A 21355-nucleotide genomic window follows, 5' to 3' on the forward strand; every position below is an offset into this window, starting at 1 on the left:
GTGTGCCGGTTAACCACACACGCTCCACTAACAGCTTAAACAAAGTGCAAAGTGTAATTTCATGGATTAGCACCTTATTCACATTTTCCTAAGTAACTAAGATTGGGAATTAATAAAAGGTTTAGTTACTTAGTATTTATCATTAATACTTTTAATGAAGGGAGAATTATAGTCCTTGTCCTACCTGTTCGGCTAACGACCCTCCACCAGTCAAGGAAGCGGTGAGTGAGAGTGGACACCCATTAAACTGCCATTTTATAGGCAGTAACCTTATACCCCCCTTATAGACCGGCTTCGTGAATGAGGCCTACTAATGGTAAGACGACTTGCTCTTATACATATAGTATATTAAACTTTTAATATTATAATAGTATAAGGGTGTATTTTAGACATTTAAAGTACTTGGTGGTTTAATCTATTAATTAAACTAGACTTTTAATTTAATTAAACTCAAACCATATATTTATGGATTAATAATACTCTTTTAATTAAACGCTTTAATTAACTATTAATAAAGTCCATAAGAGTTAATTTGAACTATTCAACAAAACATCATAATTCCAATTATTAAACTCAAAATTAAAACCATTTAATTAATTGTTTAAGTTATGAACCCAAGAGTTTTAGAATTCAATTTTTTTTTTCATAAAAAACTTTTCTCAAATTCCAAAACTTGAGGACAAGTTTTGTAATTCTTGAAAACCTTTGGATTCCATAACTTATGGAATTAATGGTGTTTTATGATGAAACTTTCCATGTTCCATAACTTAAGAACAAGTTATGGAATTCTTTAAAACATTAACACCAAATTTTGTAACTCCATAAAAACTTTGAATCAAATTTTTTTTTAAAAAAAAAACTTTCATATCCATAACTTATGGAAGTTTCAAAAACCCTTAAGATCACAACTTTAAAAAAAACTTTTGAGCTCCAAAATTTTATGACAAAATATGTAACTCCTTAAAACATTTAGATCAAACCTTTAAAACTAATAAAATAATCATATCATTTTATCTTTTACTAAATTTGACCTAATTCAACTCATATAACAAATTATTCAAATTTTACAAATAATTCGTTTTTCACAAAACAATTAATTATCTTAAAATTTGACAAACGTCATGTTTTTTTTTTCCTTTTTTTTCAACTTGAAAATAAAACATTTGCATCAATATAACAGAAAACAACCCATGACTCTCATACCACTGTTGGGTTTTGAGCATTCTAACACTCCTATGGTGTACATGCAACCCTATAAACCTTGGATCTATGTTTTCTCTATTATACATGCAAATATTAACTATTCCAAGGTTTCATCCTAACTAGCATATTATGAAGCACCTATACTACAAAGTTCTAGTTAGATGACATACCTCTTGATGTAGCTTGATGTCTTCAAGATTTAAGAGCTTAGCCCAATAGTGTGGAAGCCTCAAATGGAATCACAAATCACCAAAACACCTTGGAAGAACTTGAGAGAATATGTATGCACACTAAAATCGGCCTACTCTTATTTTCACACACTTGTGCCAATTTTGTGAGCCAAGGACCCCTTTATATATTATGGAGGATTAGGGTTACATCCATGTAAACCCTAACACCCATGACCTTTCAATTACATAGGATCCATGGGTTAAAAGCTCCATGGACCATCCATGAAAGCTTAGCCCAACCTAAATGAACTTGGCCCATTTCATATATATAAGAGTCCATATTTAATTAGTTCTTTTTGATCACTTAATTAATTCTAAATTAATTCTTGATCAATACTAATTAAATAATATGATTCCATATTAATATATTAGAACTTATAATATATTAATATAAATCATAAATATACTATTCTCAAAAGACTATCCATATAAATTGTGCCGGTGAAGTGCAACCCAAATGGACCATGTCGGGTCTGGTCAAGTACATACCAAATATAGTTATGGACTTAGACATTAATCCAACAGGTGGTAGCAGTGCAATCCCTGCTGACATGTCCAGTTCGGCCACACTTGAAGCAGCCCGAACTACCCGCCATGCACGTGCCCTCGTGCATCCTACCACACATGTCGCATCGGCCTCGGCCCTGTTGGCCCTTCCCTCGGGAATCTACCTTGGGCTTTTTTCCCGAGCCCCCCACGCCAGACACCGCCTCTGGCTTCCTCTTCTTCTCCATCCCTAAATCAATCTCTCTCACGAGCCCTAGCAATCATATCCTCCAACGTCTTGCAGCTGGATCTGCTCACAAACTGGCGGATGTCACTCCGCAACATCTCTTGATATCCGGCCTTTGTCATCTCCTCATCCGCCATGTACTGCGGAACGAGAAATGCCCTCTCCCTGAACCTAGTGATGATGTCCTCCACCGTCTCAGTAGTCTGATGGAGATCATGGAACTCCCTAGCAAGCTGTTCCACCTCGAACATTGGTGAAAATTCGGCCCTGAACTTGGCCGACAAGTCACTCCAAGTCATAGCATCAAGAGTTGCATCATCATCAATGGCATGTCCGACCTCCTCCCACCAGTCACGTGTCCTGTCTTTCAGATTACAGAAACCAAGTCGGATCTTGTCCCTCTCGGGACATCGGCACGTACGGAAGGCGTTGGCGACATCAGTCAACCACCTGCTGCTAGCAATGGGGTCTCGAGCCCCATGATAGTCGAGAGCTCCACAAGCTCTGAACTCCCTGAACGTCAGCGTGCGCGACCCCATCATGCCCGCCACCTCAGTGCGGAATACACTCAGTCTCTTATCTAAAAGCTCCAAGATACCCTCCTTGATCATACCCAAGATCACATGATTCTGGTCTAAAATACTGCGCGTGACCTCAGACTAAATGAACTCTCTCGTCTAGGGCTGGCAATTCTCGACACGACACGCGACACGACCCGCGACACGACACAAAATAAATGGGTTTGGGTTGAGTTTTTCAACCCGCCAACCAGCTAACCCGCCAACCCGCCAACCTGTTTATTAAACGGGTCATATATGGGTTTCTCAAAAAATAAACGGGTTGACCCGCCAACCCGTTTATATTCTTAATAAAAAATTTATTATTTTTTTAAATGTATTTATGTATCAAATTTTAATATTTAATAAGTATTATATAATATATACCATTTATTCATAGACCATTTGATTGTTTTGACATTATTACTCGTGGTGGATGGTCTAATGGCATAAGTCGTAACCTATAAGACTAAGTCTGTAACATGTTTCTATGAATGTTTTTAATTTTTATTTGGATGTTTTATGACATAAATATCTAAAATTTGGACCTACGAACCCAAATCTGACCCACGAACCCGCCAACTTGTGAACCCGTATAAATAAATGGGTTGGTGGGTCATATATGGGTTTATGTTCCAAACCCGCCAACCCGTGACCTGTATATTTAAATGGGTCGTGTTTGGGTTGGCATATTTTGACCCGCCAACCCGCGACACGCCAACCCGAACACGACACTATTGCCAGGCCTACTCTCGTCTGCTCGTCGAGCTACCTGGCTCGAGAGCCCGAGCCTGATCCCTCTCCTGCTCCCGAAGTTCCTGCTTGTTTAGTGTGTAGCGTCACCATTATGAAAATACACCATAACAAACATCAGAATACTCATCATAGCTCGAGGGATCACACACACTACAAGTTCCCTGGATTCATCTCAACCTTCCTTGATTCGAGTACGGATCCTCTGCATTCAATAGTACGGGCCCATACTACCTTCCACATCTATCCGTACTTTCCTCAAGAACTTCCTTGACTCCACCAAGTCCTTTATACTGCTACTGCTATTATCACGCTAATCTCATCTTAGGCTTGCCCTAGGGTAATCACCATCCCACTCTCCGCCATCAGCTGCAGAAGAAGTCCTGGCTATCTCCCCTAACTAGCTCGCGAATACCATTACATATCACTAAGACCAAATAATTCTTCGAATGAGAGGTCCTACCCTACAACGGTTAGACTCCAACGAGAACTGCGAAATAGATCTAAACCTAACCTTCTGAAATTATTTAGTCCTTGCAATATGTAACTTAACATATTCGTTTACTAGTTAGTTAGAGATAACTAGAACTCCTAAAATCACAAAGCAAGCAACATTCGAGCATTGAGTACACATAATCAAGCATATCCTAATCGGGCCATCATATCACTGACTAATCTATACTAGCATGCAGTTCATAAAGCTCATACACATATAAGAAGCACATAAGGCATCCTTCGTAGATCCTTAGCCCTAATCTAGCATGCAGTTTTCATAAACATATCATAACATAAACTTGTATGAGTAATTTGGGAGTACTTACTTGAGCTCGGCTGATTGCACGCACAAAACCCTTTTCTCTTTTCAAAGTTCTTTTTCTCTTTTCAAAATTCTTTTTATAAAAATGATTGAAAATTTCCATACCAAGTCCTCAGTTTGAGTTCAGATACACCCAAGTGTGTGCCCGAATCCCTCAAACCAAGGCTCTGATACCAACCTGTAACATCCCAAAAATACGGTCCAAAAATTTCATTTTAAATCATTAATAAAACAATAGTTACCCAAACATAATATAAACAAAAACATAAATCACGTATCTCAAAATATCATAAATATATGTCCAACATATGAGAGTGTAAACATCTCAGGCTAAACAAATGGTGTGTGTACTGCAATCATCCCGAGCTCTTCCCCTTGCTACCGGAAGTACCTGAAACAAAACTGAAAACTGTAAGCATGAAGCTTAGTGATTCTCCCCAAACTACCAGATACCATACACATAACATGCAACTAGGAGATATATGTGTTGGGTTTTCAGCATTCTAACACTCCTATGGTGTACATGCAACCCTATAAACCTTGGATCTATGTTTTCTCTATTATACATGCAAATATTAACTATTCCAAGGTTTCATCCTAACTAGCATATTATGAAGCACCTATACTACAAAGTTCTAGTTAGATGACATACCTTTTGATGTAGCTTGATGTCTTCAAGCTTTAAGAGCTTAGCCCCAATAGTGTGGAAGCCTCAAATGGAATCACAAATCACCAAAACACCTTGGAAGAACTTGAGAGAATATGTATGCACACTAAAATCGGCCCACTCTTATTTTCACACACTTGTGCCAATTTTGTGAGCCAAGGACCCCTTTATATATTATGGAGGATTAGGGTTACATCCATGTAAACCCTAATACCCATGACCTTTCATTTACATAGGATCCATGGGTTAAAAGCTCCATGGACCATCCATGAAAGCTTAGCCCAACCTAAATGAACTTGGCCCATTCCATATATATAAGAGTCCATATTTAATTAGTTCTTTTTGATCACTTAATTAATTCTAAATTAATTCTTGATCAATACTAATTAAATAATATGATTCCATATTAATATATTAGAACTTATAATATATTAATATAAATCATAAATATACTATTCTCAAAAGACTATCCATATAAATTGTGCCGGTGAAGTGCAACCCAAATGGACCATGTCGGGTCGGGTCAAGTACATACCAAATATAGTTATGGACTTAGACATTAATCCAACAGTCTCCCACTTGGATAAGTCTAAAACTATTATTGAGTATGACTTCAAAACCTAACTGGCAATCGTAGCTCTTAAAGCCGCTGTCGAACTCTGACCTTGTCAATGACTTGTCCATTAGATAAGGGATCATATATTCCTCCATTCTAGATATCATATGGACTGAGACATGGATTATAATCATTCTCTCTGTCCATTTGTTGTTTCCCGATTTTCGATTTATGATGACTGACTGATTGAACAAATCAAATCAGTCCTGGCTTGGCCAAGCACCCACATGTGTCGTCGCTAAATCATCGAGGGGCCCACAGATATCGCTTTTATCCCGAAGGTAAAAGGAATGGATAAACTTCGACTCATATGGCTTGTTCTACTACTTGTTGAATCATACACAAAGGTACGTTTTATAACATCGAGTTACCAAATGCGTTTTTGTGCAATCAATGTATAACCAACTCATAGTAACAACTCATATCTCTAGGTTTGAAGAATATAAGATATTATCGTCTCATGATCACTCGTGATAAAATCCATGAAGTGATTCAAATGAGCGCGGGTTGAATCCAATACTCAGAACTTATGAGCACTCATGAGTGTTGTAGCACCACTTTGTCCACCAACTTGGACCTCTACAAACCAACCCATGACAGTCTTGAATCATATCTACTTCCAACATATGACCGACTGTGGATGGTTTGAATAACTTAATCATTCAGGAAGAGCGACTTAGTTATTCTGGAAGTCAAAACTTGCAAAGTGAAACACAAGAATAAATGAAACAAATATGGTATCAAACCCTATGAATATAAATAAACACTTTTATTTATCACCATACTGATTACTCATTATTCATTGTTTCGGTTTTATCAACTTTATACTTGAATTAAAAACACTAGTTGTCCCATGCTCCAAGCATGTACACTATGTTTTTCTTAAACAATAGCTTTGCCATACACCAAGTATGCACTCTATGTTTGTCTATGATCCTTACTTTGTGAAATAAACCAATTGAACATAATTTCAATGATTCTAATTTCACACTCCCAAATCCTTATCGAAAAATGTGAGAATTTCAAATTCCTATTATTTATCGAAATCTGTTTAGATTTTAAACTTATATGCACTGACCCTCCTGTAATGAATATGTACAAAGTCACAAAGACTTGTCAACAGTCATTATAAGGTATTCCAATGGAGATAAACTCCATGGAAACTAAGTCTCATATTCAAAGTACATTGCTTTGGACATGCTTCTTGCATTATGTTTTCTAATCTTACACATATAACTTCCACCTATGGAGACAACTCCATATTCTCATTTTGACTATCACTTCTGAATAAGAGATTCCTCTTTTCAGAATATGTCAATATGGTCCTTCCAAAATTAGCACTATACTTCCAACTGTCCCTGAGCAACCAATCTTTGGTAAACCTCAGATTGTCCTCGACAATTGGTTAATCATTTTAGTCATATCCAATTCTAGACCTTTTCCCTTCTTAATGCCTCTGGGCATTTGGAAAAATTTAGAAATGACAAATATTATAGCACATGCAATCGATCCTGTACCCAAAGCAAATGGTACACGATTCATGATGTCTCACATAAAGTCATGATTCTAGACCAGTCTTTTGCTACAATATTTTTAATTGCCATGTTTTCAAAATTTGACTATGAAGAGGGATGTCGTAATCATAATCGAATTTTGAGAACGCAATATATAGAATTTCCTTAAGTTGAACCAATCCAACATGAAATTCATATATATATATATATATATATATATATATATATATATATATATATATATATATATATATATATATATATATATATATATATATATATATATATATATATATTCTTGACTAAAGATTATTAAGGTCTCAATCTAAGCCTTTAGAACTGAAATGAAGTATATTATCTCCCTTAATTATAACAAAACAACTTTTTCAATCCCTGCAGCCTCACGAATTGAAACTTTTGTTTTCTATAATTAACATTTCTAACTTGCAACACTAACAATAATTATCATGCTCCCACTAACATGATGATTATTAGCATAACACTTATGCTCCCAGTAGCTTTGACATGTACTCAGAAATCAGCTGGACTTCTAGAAATCAATACTTTATTGACTTTCTTACCAAAGTTCAGATTTCTGATACGAGATGCTTTGATAAAACTTTATCAAAATCATACACCTTTCCTTAGATAGCATGCATGTGTGTCTAAACAATTTCATAACTATGAAAAGAGATGTCGTAATCATAGTCTCAATTGTTTAGACCTTTTGCCATCTGCTTCAAATCTACTTGGTGGAAGTGTTTCCTCACCATCATTTTCATGAATCGGAGAGAAACCTTATGACCCTTAGATTTTATGGTGTATGTGTTCTTATCCATGTGAATCGTCAAAACCATAGTCACAAGACAAGGATAATGACAAATCCAAACTCATATGGACTGAACTTATGCAATCTTAACTTCTTACCACCTGGCAGTACAGGGCCTGCCATTGCTTCCAAGTTGTTATGCAACCAATTGAGAACTTTCAGAACTCTTATGCAAAGCCAACTTTAACTGGAATGGGCACAGAATATGTCAACACGATAGGTTATAAACCTCAAGTCGTGTGCTAGTGAAGAACCTCAGGTTTTATTCTTGATTAGTTCTTGAAATTCTTTTTAGGATCTTTAAGACTCCCACTATCCTCTTGACATATAAGACTATCTTGCCAAATATTCAAGAGATAGTACGGATTCTTTATCAAGACAAACACTTCACACAATTGGCCTTAGTTGGTCTTTGTTTTATCCAAAACATCACAACATACCAATTTCAAATGTACAAGAGTAGGACACTTTTACTCTTACATTTGACAAGTGTTTTAAACCTTTCCTTAAGATATGTCACTCAAGTTACAATCTTGGAGTATGACTCTAAGAATTGTTTTGGAACGAAGTATGACTCATCTTCCTGATCTAACCATTTCAACAATTCATGACTCCTCTTCTTAGTCATAAGAATGCACTAAGATGACCTTTAGAGGACTAATTGTGATATGATTTCTAAATCATTAAGATGATCACAAACATGATACTAAAGTACTCTCCCATCTTTTCAGATTTGAGAAACTTTTATCTTTCTGCCTAATTTGATTCTTCCCATTCGTTCTGCCATACATTGAGACTTTTCCAATGTTTCAGAATTATACTTAAACTTGTAAGTATAACCATATTTACTAAACTTTAGTAAATCAAATAGGCTTAACGAGCTTTGTGGCGGACATGACCAGTGCACAAGAATGTGTACTCGATCCCTTTAGTCCTTCACTTGACTCACACATCCATGTGAACAAGTAATTAGTCTTGATTTTCCAATGCTTGAAAGTTCTCATTCATCATACTATTCAACTTGCATGATTCCAAGTTTCGGTCCAATTGAAACTTGGGTGATGAGGAACTTTCCTGATTTGGTAAATTTAGACACTACCACAAATGAAAGAATCACATCCATTTTCCAATATTGCTGTCAGTGGAATCATATAATCAACAATTTTCCACAAATGCCATTGTAAGGATACTTCAAATAAATAAAATTAAACAATTTTTCTTTTATTTTAAAACTTTGCGGAAAAACTTATCCTTACAATCCACATGGAAAATTGTTGTTATCTATTCCTTAGCAATATATCATAACTTCTTAAGCAACTGCTCAAAATTCTGATGCGATCGAAATCCACCTTCGCGATCAGAATCAGCATATACTTCCTTTAACATTTCTCTCTATTCTTTGATTCTTAAAACATCAACATGTGACCCAGTCACATCATGTAATGAGGATCTCAGAATAGAACTTAACAGAGTTAGATAATGGGCTCTACCTGATGTAGAGTCAAACTTATTGACTTTAACATCCTTAGGTAAATTTGGCAGCTTTGCAATCAACGCCCCTTCCTTTGGCAAAATAAACATGTGGACCCTTTGGTAATGGGGCTATCTCAAACTTAGCCTTTCTCTTTACCATTTGGTCAACCGGGTTGACTATGGCCAATCCCTTTCCATTGGGAAGAGAATGCTTTTTCTGGATTTCCAGTGTCACCATTGTCACTGTCCATAAAGTTTTTGGGAAGTTGATCTTCTAATCAAATTTGCTTTACTATCGTTCCAAATCATTGCTGATTCAGCAGCACCAAGCAAATAGATATGATCATTAAGGTTCATGTCATAGTCTGTTTCATAGTAGTCCCAAAGGAACTCACTATGTGACTTAGAAAGTGATTGAACATCCAACTTTCTCAAGACTTTGACACCCAACTCTCCCGGCTTGTCAATATGTGACTTCATCTCTAAGATGTGATCACACATAGACCTTGCTTGCCATTAGGGCTTGAGTGACCTTCAACTTGTGAGTTAGGGAGAATAATTGGAGGAGGTGGAGGAAGAGAAGTATGACTTCCATGAGCCAAACTCGGGAAGTCATATGCATTAGGAAAGCTTGGTTTGGAAAGATCATTGTTGTCTAAACCAGACATCAACAATGGGAGAAATTCACGTAAAGTTGATTTAAGTCCTTAATATAACACCCGATATGATATATTAAGGCTAGGACCCAACAAACTATTTTATAACTTGGAAGAGGGATGCCGTAATCCAAGCTATAAAATGAAGGTAGGTGAATGACGATTCACCAATTTCCACCAAGATAAACGAAATGTATTATTAGGTTTTAATTGGTTTTGAAACTCCTAGATTCTTTTGAGATTCATTGAACTTTTCAATGGCATGTTTCAATCTCGAGTGTGCCCTTCAGGTTTTGTGACTGTGATGCCGAGGATCACAAAACAAGGTGTGAAGTAACCATGCAAATATACTTGGTACCCTTAATATTTACCCCTCAATCGATGTGCCTGTTAACCACACACGCTCCAACGATACTATAATAAACATTAAGTTACCCTTTGCCTACCTTGTTAAGTCCAGGTTAGTGTGCCGGTTAACCACACACGCTCCACTAACAGCTTAAACAAAGTGCAAAGTGTAATTTCATGGATTAGCACCTTATTCACATTTTCCTAAGTAACTAAGATTGGGAATTAATAAAATGTTTAGTTACTTAGTATTTATCATTAATACTTTTAATGAAGGGAGAATTATAGTCCTTGTCCTACTTGTTCGGCTAACGACCCTCCACCAGTTAAGGAAGCGGTGAGTGAGAGTGGACACCCATTAATTGTCATTTTATAGGCAGTAACCTTATACTCCCCTTATAGACCGGCTTCGTGAATGAGGCCTACTAATGGTAAGACGACTTGCTCTTATACATATAATATATTAAACTTTTAATATTATAATAGTATAAGGGTGTATTTTAGACATTTAAAATACTTGGTGGTTTAATCTATTAATTAAACTAGACTTTTAATTTAATTAAACTCAAACCATATATTTATGGATTAATAATACTCTTTTAATTAAACGCTTTAATTAACTATTAATAAAGTCCATAAGAGTTAATTTGAACTATTCAACAAAACATCATAATTCTAATTATTAAACTCAAAATTAAAACCATTTAATTAATTCTTTAAGTTATGAACCCAAGAGTTTTAGAATTCAATTTTTTTTTTCATAAAAAACTTTTCTCAAATTCCAAAACTTGAGGGCAAGTTTTGTAATTCTTGAAAACCTTTGGATTCCATAACTTATGGAATTAATGGTGTTTTATGATGAAACTTTCCATGTTCCATAACTTAAGAACAAGTTATGGAATTCTTTAAAACATTAACACCAAATTTTGTAACTCCATAAAAACTTTGAAACAAATTTTTTTTTTTTTAAAAAAAACTTTCATATCCATAACTTATGGAAGTTTCAAAAACCCATAAGATCACAACTTTAAAAAAAAACTTTTGAGCTCCAAAATTTTATGACAAAATATGTAACTCCTTAAAACATTTAAATCAAACTTTTAAAACTAATAAAATAATCATATCATTTTATCTTTTACTAAATTTGACCTAATTCAACTCATATAACAAATGATTCAAATTTTATAAATAATTCGTTTTTCACAAAACAAGTAATTATCTTAAAATTTGACAAACGTCATGTTTTTTTTTCCTTTTTTTTCCAACTTGAAAATAAAACATTTGCATCAATATAACAAAAAACAACTCATGGTTCTGATACCACTGTTGGGTTTTGAGCATTCTAACACTCCTATGGTGTACATGCAACCCTATAAACCTTGGATCTATGTTTTCTCTAGTATACATGCAAATATTAACTAATTCCAAGGTTTCATCCTAACTAGCATATTATGAAGCACCTATACTACAAAGTTCTAGTTAGATGACATACCTTTTGATGTAGCTTGATGTCTTCAAGCTTTAAGAGCTTAGCCCCAATAGTGTGGAAGCCTCAAATGGAATCACAAATCACCAAAACACCTTGGAAGAACTTAAGAGAATATGTATGCACACTAAAATCGGCCCACTCTTATTTTCACACACTTGTGCCAATTTTGTGAGCCAAGGACCCCTTTATATATTATGGAGGATTAGGGTTACATCCATGTAAACCCTAATACCCATGACCTTTCATTTACATAGGATCCATGGGTTAAAAGCTCCATGGACCATCCATGAAAGCTTAGCCCAACCTAAATGAACTTGGCCCATTCCATATATATAAGAGTCCATATTTAATTAGTTCTTTTTGATCACTTAATTAATTCTAAATTAATTCTTGATCAATACTAATTAAATAATATGATTCCATATTAATATATTAGAACTTATAATATATTAATATAAATCAGAAATATACTATTCTCAAAAGACTATCCATATAAATTGTGCCGGTGAAGTGCAACCCAAATGGACCATGCCGGGTCGGGTCAAGTACATACCAAATATAGTTATGGACTTAGACATTAATCCAACAATAGTCCCCGCCCACACTCGGCTACTATGAGATACAGGCCCCGCCCACACTCAACTACTATGAGATACGGGCCCCGCCCACACTCAGCTACTAGGCGATATGGGCCCCGCCCACACTCAGCTAGTCATGGAAATACATACAGGTATCACACAGACAACAAGTATAACTGAGCATATAAACTTGTACCATATCAGCTATCTATGAGATACGGGCCCTACCCACACTCAGCTACTAAACACATCACATATATGGGCCGGCCTTGGTGCCTTAGACTCGTTCCTACTGAAGGAAACTCACTTCAATGTCGTGAATAGCTGAAAGTCCCTGCTCCGCAATCGGCTCTACTCACACCCTATACAGAACACCCTCTTAGATAACATTCTATACTCAACACCCCCTTCACGGGTCAACCTTGGCCAAAGTGAAATTAAAGTCAAAGTCAACATCCTGGGTTGACTCAACTCTCCGAGTTGGTCTATCAACTCGTCGAGTTCTATGAATCATGAACCCTGAAATCGCTGTCCCACTCGACTGGTTCTTTCACAACTCGTCGAGTTCCTCCTATCTACAAAATCGGGACTTCTCCAATCAACTCGTCAAGCCATCCTTAAACTTTTCGAGTTTTGCCTTTAACAGAATCGGGATACTTCGTCCTAACTCGTCGATTTCCTCTATGGACTCGATGAGTTCTTCAGTTTGTTAAGCCATCTTAATAGATTAAGCCCCTAATCTTCAGATCCAAGCCCTATGCTTCACCTATATACTGAAATTTTCCTTTTATGGGTAAAGTTTCCAACTTTACCCGTTAATACCCTTACTTGAAGAACCTATCTAAAACCCTAACTCTTTAGGACCTAGATCTTGGTCCACAAGTCATCCATACTCCAAACTAAAGCATACAAACAGAGATCTAGACCCTAAACACTACATGAACACGTAAAGCTTCCTCCTTTCACTCCATGCATGACCTTTTGGAGCTTAAAAGGTCAAAAGGCCATCCTATTGCTTGCATGGGGCTTTAATGGCCATAAAGTTTTCACCTTTATGCCATGAAAACCCTCCATGATTCCAGATATGATGTTCACCCACTTGGGACGTCCATAACCCAAAGGTCAAGCTTCATGGACCAAAAACGCCATAAAATGATAATAAAGAGATCTAAGAAGTTACTAAGCAAGTTTGAGACTTGCTTACCAGAAAATGACGAGAATGAAAGGAAGTCTCTGGTTCTACTAGCTTCTCCTTGAATCCTCTAGCTTCTTCTTCTTCCACAAGCTTCAAACACACAAAACTTCACTAAAAAATGGCTCACAATTGCATTAGGGTTTCTAGATCTAGGGTTTCGGACTTGGAGGCTGTAAATGAGGTTGGCATAAAGGGGATTAAGACGCTTAAATAGGGTGCAAAACCCCAAAATTAGGGTTTCACTCTAGCATTCCTACTCATCGAGTTGAGGCTTCCAACTCGCCGAGTAGACTTCAAAACCCGCGTCCAAATCCATTTCCTACTCGACGAGTTTGGGCCTCCAACTTGTCGAGTTTCTGCCTAAAAATTAATAAAATTATAATTTAAAAAACATACCAGGAACCTGATGTTACAGAATGCCCACGTGTTGCGCAGAATACAACAATATATTTGAAATCTTTACAAATATATGTTTTTTAAATATATCATTGACGTTGTTGTTAGCTCTTATATAGTAAATCTTATAATAGGTTGGTATAAACATTATTTTTTTTGAAGTATATGATAATGTAGACATATTTTAAAATTCTATAATCCAAATTGTCTCAATAGCCTCTTTTTGCAGGTTACTCATGAATAAAATTAAATAAAATATATTGTTTGATGATATTTATAGTTGTTGTTATGATTAATTAATTTAAAAATGTTTATTTGTTTATGATTTTAATTTCTATCATTGTAATTATTTAAAACATCAAATATTGTTTTTGTTTTTAAAGGTACCAATATAATTTTTGCATATAATGTTACTTTTAAGTATTGTTGTTGTAAGTTATTTAAAATAACGTATTTAGAAACTCTTAATTATTTTAATTTGGTTTTAGAATTTTTTAAAATTTATTTGATGAATATTGTTAGTTCTTTGATTGTAATTATTTAAAACATTAAACACTATTTTTGTTTTTAAAGATAATATTATAATTTTTTATATAATATTACTTTTAGCTATTCTTATTGTAAGTTATTTTTAAGCTACTTATTTGAAAATTCTTAATGATTATAAACAATAGTTTCATGGTTTATCTGTTAACCGTTTAAAATTAATTTAAATTAACATTGGCACTATAATTTATAACTTTTATCTATTTATAAAATGGTTTCTAGATTTTTTTCAAATTTAACTGAAATTTTGATTTAAGTTAGCCGTTTAACATTATATTGAAATTTACAATTTGACTATTTTACATAAAATCGTAAATTATACAAAAGTTGTGATTTTAAAATGACAATTGCTCACATACTACAACATATTTAAACTAATAAGTTAACTATGATATGTTAAAAAGTTAAAGTCATAATTTTATAAATAGAAGTAAATTATGATATTTTAATAGTGTAGGTTAGTTAATTTATGATTATAACTTAGTTTTATATTAATTTAAAATTATTAACTAATTTATAAAATTATTAGAAAGAAATTTAAAAGCAATGGTGGTTTCAAATACATGTGGTGCAAGTAAAAATGCCTATTTTATAAGTATATATAGATAAAAAAAAAGAATTAGTACATAACAAACTTACAAGTTAAAAACTTTAACATAATAACATGGCTCGAAAAATGGTCAAAAGCCCTCAAACCAACACAAAAACCTTTAAACTTGTTTTCTTTATGAATTTTGTATGTGATTACTATTTGTGTGTCTACTCAAAGAGATTGACCTTTTATAGTAGACTATCCATTAATTGCTTATTAAACATATTATATAAGTTAATAAACATTTGAATGGTTAATCATTACTAAGACTTTTGAGCGGTATTCATTCAAATAGGAGGTTTCAAATGAATATGGTTGAGTAAAATGTCTCATGGGAGTTTCAAATGAATGTGACGAAATGAAAAATATTTCCTTTATATATATATATATATATATATATATATATATATATATATATATATATATATATATATATATATATATATATATAGTAAGAAGGGTAAGAAGCTCGCCATTTACTTGTTTTTTTTATCAACCAACAGAATATATATATATATATATATATATATATATATATATATATATATATATATATATATATATATATATAGGGTTGACATCGGTTGATAACTCATAGTTTCCCGAGAACCTGAGAACTAAAAGTGGAGCGTTGAATCAAAAGTAATTCATTAAGGACGTAATCGTCATCTTACCGATCTCATTTAATGTTTAATTTTTTTGTGTTATTTAACATATTAATATAAATGTCTAAAAATTTACATCATAAATCAAATTTTCATATTTTTTTAAAAATAGTATTTTTCGTTTTTTTTTTAAATGTAAATTTTTTTAATGTTTTATAGAATACATGAATTTTTGAAAAAAAAATTGAAAAAATATTTTTTTAAAAAAACAGCAATTTTTTCAAAAAACTGCAATTTTTATAAAGGAAACTGCATTTTTTTAAAAAAAAAAACTGCAATTTTTAGAAAAAAACTGCATTTTTAAATAAAAAAAAACTACAGTTTTTTTAAAGAAAGTTACATTTTTTTCAGAAAAAAATTGTTTCTAAAAGAAAAACTGCAATTTTGTTTAAAAAAACTGCATTTTTTTTTTAAAAAAAAGCCAATTTTTAGGTGCATATGTGTATATCTTTTCAAATGCACATATGTACATTTCTTATACTATAATATTCGTAAGTAAATCACAACAGATCTCATATTTATTAATTAATCTATAAACATAATAGTACAAGTATTTTATTCGATACAAAATAAAATATAAAAAATAAAAAATGCTACAAATTTCAAAGCTTTTTTATGTCTTCGTGTCAATATTTCCTTATTTTCTTCAATTTATCATTTTTCACCTCTTCAATATTCACCACAATTTTTTCCAAGTCTACAAGAAAATTAAAAACAAAAGTTATTGATGTGAAAGCACTCACAAAAATACATATGTGATTTTCATGTGATTAACATATGAATCACATGCAATTCACATATGAATCACAATTACATATGACATCATATGTAAATCACATGTAATTTATATATGAATCACATGTGAATTACATGTGAATCAAATGTGATTCACATGTGAATCATATATGATTTACATGTGAATCACATGTGATTTATGTGTGAATCACATGTAATTTATATGTGAATTACATGTGAATCACATGTAATTCATATGTGATTTACATATGAATCGCATGTAATTCATATGTGATTTACATGTGAATCGCATCTAATTCATATGTGATTTACATGTGAATCACATGTAATTTATATGTGAATTATATATGATTTACATGTGAATCGAATGTAATTTATATGTGAATTACATATGAATTACATGTAATTCATATGTGCCACACCCCGAAACCGATGGCGGAAACGTTCCGGGGCGGAGGACATCATGTGTAGTATCACAACAGTTGTATCATAGTAAGCGAAGTAAACACAACCATTACATTATAATAAGAATATTTACATTGTTGAAAGCATGTTTATACATAACAGTATATATAGCAAAAGTAAAAGACGTGACTTCAGAATGCTCCGTCTTCTCCAAAAGTCGGCAGAAGTACATGTCTATTGATGCCCTGAGAATACAAGCAGTTTTAAAATATCAGCATAAAGCTGTTGAGTTCATAAGCGTTTAGTTCTGGTGAAAGAAATGTTTCTTTGATCCTTTGAAAAGTGTTTCCCAAGAAAATCCTATATTTTCTTATGAAAGATGTTTGATTATCCATTAGTTATATGTTAAACAGCCTGTTTATGAAAGGTTGAGTTATCCCAGGAAAATCCTATATTTTCCTTAAAAGTTGATAGTTGGTTATCGATTCTGAAATGAGGTGTACAAGTATCTACCATACTTGTATCGTTAGATGTAGTTTCCTTGAAAAACCCTGATTACTCTCAGTGATATGTATTAGTCTTATTACATAAATAAAACTAATAAATAAGTAGTGAACTAGATCCTAAGGGCATTACTAATGCCCTCTAGTAATCAAATCGGTTATTACTTTGAGGTTAGTTCACTGGTTTCATTATTACAAAAGTAAACCTCTGTTATCTAGGTTGCGAGTTTTATAACCATACATTAAACTAGATATGGCACGTAACGGGGCCAGTATCCTTTTATGACTTTGTCACCCGTAGACCTGACGGTCCCACTATAGCTAGCAGCGAGATGCGGGGTAGTCCATCCCGTATAGATCCATACACAATAGTCACGCTCTCCCTACAAGAGATTCTGGTTATAAGGGTTAGTCCTACACTCACGAAATTCGGTGGAGTGTTACCAAGGACGTGTCTCCAATCCTAAAATAACAAACTTACAAGTAATAGTACCGAAAATCCTGTTTATGTTTTGTATAAATCCTTTATAAAATATCACATTTTATGATAAGATTTACAAGTTCCTTGCTTTAGTTTTGAAAACTGTTTCTACGAGTTGATTTCTTAATCGATTGGTAAAACGGTTTTCTGAGTTAAAAGCATGTTGAACATATAATCGTTCTATGCAAAATGAGATAACTTGAGCACAAGTTTCCTTGTACTTTTTCTTGTATTCCCCCCCCCCCCTGAAAACATGAAAAAAAAAACTCGGAAAAAGCGTAGGGGGTATGAACTCACCTGTAGTGAGTGGTTGGGATGAACGGATGGTATAGGATGCTAAGTGTCAATTGAAGACTTGAACACACACACGGATCCTATCAACATATAACGACACATACATGAATACAAATAGTCATTTAACAACTAATTAACCAAGTTAAGACACCCTAGGACATGGAAAACACTTTGATTCAAGTGCTAGAAGTACCAAGGGTTGTATCTAAGGGTTGTAAAGCCACTTAAGGGAAGTTTTCGGTCCAAGTGGGTTTCGGTCCATGAAGGGTTTTCGGTCCATGAAGGGTTTTCGGTCCATGAAGGTGACCGAAAACTCATGATGTTTGATGCATGTGGTGATTTTCAAGGGCTTTCAAACATGCATAGGGGTTCTAAGTTTTATCCAAAGCCTTAAGTGAGTTTTAAGGTCTTAAAGGCACCTTTCTTTAGGGTTTTCGGTCAAAGGAGATGCACTATACCGAAAACTCCTTTTGTTTTAGGAAAATGACGATTTCAAGGCCCTAAATCAAGTATCCTCACTAGATAACAAGTATAGGAGATAGATACGTACAATATGGAAGCAAAGAAGGGTGTTTTCGGCCCAAAACACTAGTGTGTGTTCTTGGTGTTCTTGGTGTTCTTGGTGTTCTTAAAGATTAAACCCAAAAGATGAAGCTAATGGATGAAATCGAAGGGTGTTACTAGTTAGGAAGATCTAATAACAAAACAAGGGGAAAGAAACACTTACATTTTCGAGAATTTGAAGATCAAAGTGAAGAACTTGATGATACTTGAGAGAGTTTTCAAGTTCTAGACTTGTAAAAAGGGAAAGAATGATCAAAATGATCATGAAATATATATGTATAGGGGAGTTTTCGGTCCCTTGACCGAAAACCCAAGGATCTTGACCGAAAACTCCTTTTTGAGGAGGTTTTCGGTTTGCTTCATGACTAGAACTTCAATCAATTCAACCTAACACCGATTCCTTTGATGTACTAAGTTTAGAATATTTCGTTAGTTCAAAAATAATACTAACGTGAACGGAAATAAATCCGAATTGATTTATTTAAACGCAAAGTCCTTCCCAAACTATCAAATTTGACGGCATTAAATAAAAACTCAAATTTGATTAACGGAAATTGAGTAAGGATAACGGAAAAAGTTTCGGGTTGTCACATCATCCCCCCGTTAGAGGGAATTTCGTCCCGAAATTCGAACATAGAATACAAATCATGGATTAGAAAAGAGATGTGGATACTTCTGTTTCATATGATCTTCGCGTTCCCAAGTGAATTAGGTCCCCGCTTGGCATTCCAGCGAACCTTCACTATCGGGATGCGACTTTGTTTCGTTCGGTTGATCTCTCTATCCATGATTTCGATTGGTTCTTCTACGAAGTTCAGGTTCTCATTGATTTCAATCTCGTCGAGAGGAATCGTAAAGGTTTCGTCGGATATACATTTCTTAAGATTCGAAACGTTGAATACAGGATGAATGTTGCTAAGTTCTTGCGGTAAACGAAGTTTGTAGGCTACGGAACAGATTCTAGCAAGGATCTCGAATGGTCCTATGTATCTCGGATTTAGCTTTCCACGCTTTCCGAAGCGTATCATGCCTTTCCAGGGTGAGACTTTTAGTAGGACACGATCTCCAACCTGGAACTCCAAGGGTTTTCGTCGTTTATCGTCGTAGCTCTTTTGTCTATCTCGTGAGGCCTTAAGTCGTTCTCGGATTTGTACAATCTTTTCAGTGGTTTCGCGGATGATTTCTGGACTAGTGAGAGTATTGTCAGGGACTTGCCCCTTGGCTAGCTGCGTGTCACCCACCTCAGCCCAGCACAGAGGGGATCTGCACTTGCGACCATAGAGGGCTTCGAAAGGCGCAGCCTTAATGCTGGTATGGTAACTGTTGTTGTAGGAAAATTCAACCAAAGGAAGATGAGTGCCCCATGACGCGCCGAAATCGATGACGCAGGCTCTCAACATATCTTCCAATGTCTGAATTGTTCTCTCACTCTGTCCATTAGTCTGAGGATGGTAAGATGTGCTCATATCCAGCTTAGTTCCAAGAGCTTTCTGTAGTGACTGCCAGAATCTCGAAGTGAACCTGCTATCTCGATCGGAGATAATGGACACAGGCACACCGTGCAGTCGGACTATCTCTTGGATGTAGATTCGCGTGAGTCTCTCCATTTTGAAAGTTTCTTTGATTGGCAGGAAGTGGGCGGACTTCGTCAACCGATCGACAATTACCCAGATGGTGTCGTGCCCACTCGGAGACTTGGGTAGTTTGGTGATAAAATCCATAGAAATTTTCTCCCACTTCCACTCAGGTATCTCCGGCTGGTGGAGTAGACCTGAGGGTTTCTGATATTCGACCTTCACCTTGGTGCAATTCAGGCACTTGCCCACGAAGGTAGCGATCTCTGCTTTCATGTTCGGCCACCAATACAGTTTCTTGAGATCGAGGTACATCTTGTCCGAACCTGGGTGAATGGAGTATTTAGTCTTGTGAGCTTCGTTCATTACAACCTCTCTGTAACCACCGAACTTTAGGGTCCAGATCTGGTCCATGAAATAATAGACTCCGTCTCCCTTGATCTCTAGGTTCTTTTCCATTCCTCTCAAGGCTTCACCGGGCATGTTCTCTGGTTTTAAGGCTTCCAACTGAGCCTCCTTGATTTGCGCGGATAAATGGGAATGGATAGTCATGGTCAGTGCCTTCACTCTACGACCTGAGTATTCCTTCCGGCTGAGGGCATCTGCCACCATATTGGCCTTGCCGGGATGGTAGCGGATTTCGCACTCGTAATCGCTGAGTAACTCAACCCATCGCCGTTGTCTCATGTTCAGCTCCTTCTGGTCGAAATAATGTTGCAGGCTTTTATGGTCAGTGAAAATAGTGCACTTAGTTCCGTAGAGATAATGTCTCCATATCTTCAGTACGAAGACTACTGCTCCCAATTACAGATCGTGTGTTGTGTAGTTGACTTCGTGCGCTTTCAGCTGTCTTGAGGCATAAGCAATGACTTTTCCCCGTTGCATGAGCACACAGCCTAGGCCCTGATTAGATGCATCGCA

This window comes from Lactuca virosa, chromosome 4 (genome assembly GCF_052849685.1).
Source record: "Lactuca virosa cultivar CGN04683 chromosome 4, Lactuca_virosa_CGN04683_v6, whole genome shotgun sequence".
Lineage (NCBI taxonomy): Eukaryota > Viridiplantae > Streptophyta > Magnoliopsida > Asterales > Asteraceae > Lactuca > Lactuca virosa.